At 34.3% G+C, this 4,033-nt stretch overlaps 1 non-coding gene across 1 annotated transcript; it reads right to left on the bottom strand.

Annotated features, from left to right (window-relative positions):
- Nucleotides 1-2,413: 2,413 nt before the first annotated feature.
- LOC149899920 (U2 spliceosomal RNA) lies at nt 2,414-2,606 on the bottom strand. The gene has a single exon (XR_016457866.1). It is a non-coding gene; the product is annotated as a U2 spliceosomal RNA (small nuclear RNA).
- Nucleotides 2,607-4,033: the final 1,427 nt, after the last annotated feature.

Genomic DNA, 4,033 nt, shown 5'->3' with positions numbered 1-4,033 from the left:
AGCAACGCATGGATATAATTATTATTAGAGACAAACACTTTATTTTATTGTTATTCTTATTTTATAACTAGCGGTCCGCCTCGGCTTCGCACGTGGTACATGTTGACGTTTTCTCTTCATAAGAACCATCGTGTCCCTTCGTCCAGCATACTCACCACAACTCACCATGGAATCCTGATATTTCATGAATGTCAAAAAACTGTTCTGAAATAGTGCTAAATAGTGCCCAAAGGAAAAAAATAGTGCTCTTGTACTTGCGAAGTTATAGCCATAGTTCGATGAGTATGCTGGACGAAGGTTTCGCCCAGCATACTCACCTCCGTCCGGAGAATCTGTATACGCTTCAAACATAATTCATACTTCAAAAAATAGTTCCCAAATAGTGCCAAACGGTGCCCAAAAAGAAAAAACAGTGCTCGAATAACTTCGGAGTTACAGGCTTCGTTCAGTGAGTATGCTGGGCGTAGGTTCTACGCCCAGCATACTCACCTCAGTGCGCGAATATCGAACGAGCTATAGGTATAATTTACGTCTCAAAAAATTGTGCTTGAAATAGTGCCCAATATCAGTCCAATTTTTGCTTGACTTTTGACCTAGAAAACCATTAAATTTGACTGTAAACTTCTACATACATTACATTGAGTACAGTCGAATACAATATTATTAACTTTCTTTCTAACAATTTTTGTCTTGTGTAAATTATTTGTTTTGTTATATTGTCTATGTAAGGGAGTATTTACTTTAGAATCGCAATATTATTAATTACACATTATTTTAATAATACTTTATAATAATATGATTAAGCCTTCGCGCGTCGCATGGGACCCCGGTAGCTAGGAACAATGATTTTATATATTTGTCTAGATCACGGCGCTTGAAGGATTAAGATATCAAATGAAGTAAATCATGCATGAAAAATAAAGTTGCTGTTATTAATGCTTACATTACAACTGACAAAATTATTCAAAATAATCATTTTCCGGATCAAGGACGGTACCACAACGTTTACGGAATTGACCTGTATTCCTCATGTGATAAAGTTCAATATAGTGTGGCAGTAATGGATGCACGTACGGTCAATAGGTATGGGGCTTACGACGCGCGGCGCCCGCGACGCTAAACATTTTTTTATATGTATATTATATACAATATTAAAACTACAATTTTTTCTATTTACATTGATTATATTATGAATGTTAACAAAAGCTGTGAACTAGTTAACTAGAATTCTGATTACTTTGGCCCTTTAAATAGTAATAAATAACGTAAGTAATTAAAAATGTTTTTTATTGCTAAACCTTTCATTGATGAAACTATTGGAAAGAGTTTTAAAAATTTGTATAACTATGTCACAGTACTAGTTTTGACTGGTTATAAGTTTTGCCTGCAACATATATACTTACAAAAAGAAACTGTATAATTTCCTTTTTACAATTTTTCAAGATATTAATTTTATTGGCTGCAAATGACTGTTTTTATTCAGACAAACACACAATGCAATGAAGTAATAGACTTCATTTACGCTTAAAGTTTCATTCATTTATTATTATTTATAAAATATATAATAATGCATTTAATCGAAAGTTTTTGACATGTGAGAAAATACCATAATTATTTCCAATAACATGAAGTCTACAATTAGAAAGTTTAATATTTTTGTCCAAAAACATGTGTCGACGACTGTACCCCATTTTACGTTAGTATGTAGAAGTTTACATTAAAATTTAATGGTTTTCTAAGTCAAAAGTCAAGCAAAAATTGGACTGATATTGGGCACTATTTCAAGTACAATTTTTTGAGACGTAAATTATACCTATAGCCCGTTCGATATTCGCGCACTGAGGTGAGTATGCTGGGCGTAGAACCTACGCCCAGCATACTCACTGAACGAAGCCTATAACTCCGAAGTTATTCGAGCACTGTTTTTTCTTTTTGGGCACCGTTTGGCACTATTTGGGAACTATTTTTTGAAGTATGAATTATGTTTGAAGCGTATACAGATTCTCCGGACGGAGGTGAGTATGCTGGACGAAGGTTTCGCCCAGCATACTCATCGAACTATGGCTATAACTTCGCAAGTACAAGAGCACTATTTTTTTCCTTTGGGCACTATTTAGCACTATTTCAGAACAGTTTTTTGACATTCATGAAATATCAGGATTCCATGGTGAGTTGTGGTGAGTATGCTGGACGAAGGGACACGAACCATCCTCGTACTTCATGGAATACTATAAAAAAAGAATTAACGAAATCGGATCAACCGTTCTTGAGTTATGCGCTTACCAACACATTTTGCGATTCATTTTTATAGTATAGAAGATTATTATAGGTAAATCCTCACAAACTTTCGCATTTATAATATTATTAAGCAGGATTAGTAGGATACTTTGATAACTATGTATCATTTAGCAATATAATGTGGGCCGATCCCGGCGGCACTGCAATGCCGGGCCGACCCGTGACGGGAGTGGAGCGAGCCCCGAACATCCCGTCGGTTTACAAAAATCAGTTTAATATACTGGTCCCGCTGTGCGGGAACTTTCAGATATTAAGCTGAAAAGAACAGATACTACACTTTGATCTTAGCCAAAAGGCCGAGAAGCGATAATGTACCGGAGCAATCGAGATTATTTACGACTCGGAAAAAAAATAACTAAAGCGAGTGCTTAAAAGTGTCTGTTAAACAGTGGTGACATCTGTCGGATGCATGTGAGTAGCTTGTGGTAAGTACTGTACATGTCGTATGGTTTCGTCTATGGCGCCATCTAGCGTATTTATGATTAAAACTACCATACTACTTGTAAGCCCTACTCGTACCTTGTATAAAACTAAGCTTCCTACTTATTCTGATAATATTTATTTATTAGGAATATTCAAGGATATGTTCAAAAACGCTATGACATTTGAAGTAAAAAAAAGTAATGCCACAGAAGCCGGTGAGAAGTCATGACTCCGCAGTCCGCTCGGTACAATTGAGTATAAGGATTCCGCTCTATTTACAAATTATTTTTACAATTATTTTTAAACACGGAGATTTGTAAATTACTTATAGAAAACAACTCTTCAATTTCAAAGTCTTAGTTCCCGGATTTACGTTATTTTAAAATATTCTTATAAATTTCCTTTAAAATATTCTTCCATAAGTTTTGAATATAATCTCGATTAAATTTAAAGAGAAGCTCGAGTTACCGAGATTACAGACATTGTTGTGGAAGCCATTAAAACTTAGCTCACCTTTCTGCCATCTTCGAGGGCGGAATATATTAAAATTTAGTGAAAACATAAAAGAGATGTTGGAGTCTGTAAGCTGTAGTGAATTTCTACTTTTGGTTTCATTTAATAAAAGAAATGTTGGGATATCTTAAATCTGTACATTTCCACTTTTAATGAACATAAAATGCATTATTATGTATTATACATATTAACGAATATTAGTACAGCAGGTGTTGGTGCGTTATCGGGTGCTGTCTTTTACCTATTTTTTGAATTGTTGAAGCTTTAAAATACTGTTTATATAATGAATTAATTCGTTTTGATAGCCAGATTTTCTTGCTTCGTCCCATTATAAGTAACTAAATAGATTTCAATGATGTTTGGAATAAGAATAATTCATCTTTAATGTAGTCTTTAAAAATAAAATAATCGTTCTTAAAAGGAACTCTGAAGCTCTACAATCGTTCAAAAAATACTACATTTTTTATCAGTTTTTTATCTTTTATCTTAGTTCATCCCGAGCAGAGCCAGGTTTCAAGTCTTGTATAATATAAATTAGTAACATCTATTGCCCAACATAACTGTCTGACCTTAAAAATAAGTAAAATCGATATAGTATTCAGGGGAAGGTGTCCTTATTTATTAATCGCTTGATAACTGCCGAAAGGAGGATCAATACTCGTTTTATGGAAGCGAATATCACCGGTACCGTGGTCCGTGGCGGCCAATAAAAGTTTGGGATTTGGTTTTTATGATTTTGTAGAAGAAATGTAGGGGATCATCATAATGTGAATTTTGTTCGAATGAAATATAGGGGATT

This window comes from Colias eurytheme, chromosome 19 (assembly GCF_061535395.1).
Source record: "Colias eurytheme isolate Ceu_HAF_F1 chromosome 19, ilColEury1 Martin Lab GWU primary, whole genome shotgun sequence".
In the NCBI taxonomy this organism is placed as follows: domain Eukaryota; kingdom Metazoa; phylum Arthropoda; class Insecta; order Lepidoptera; family Pieridae; genus Colias; species Colias eurytheme.
This window is presented reverse-complemented; position numbering and strand designations above follow the sequence as displayed.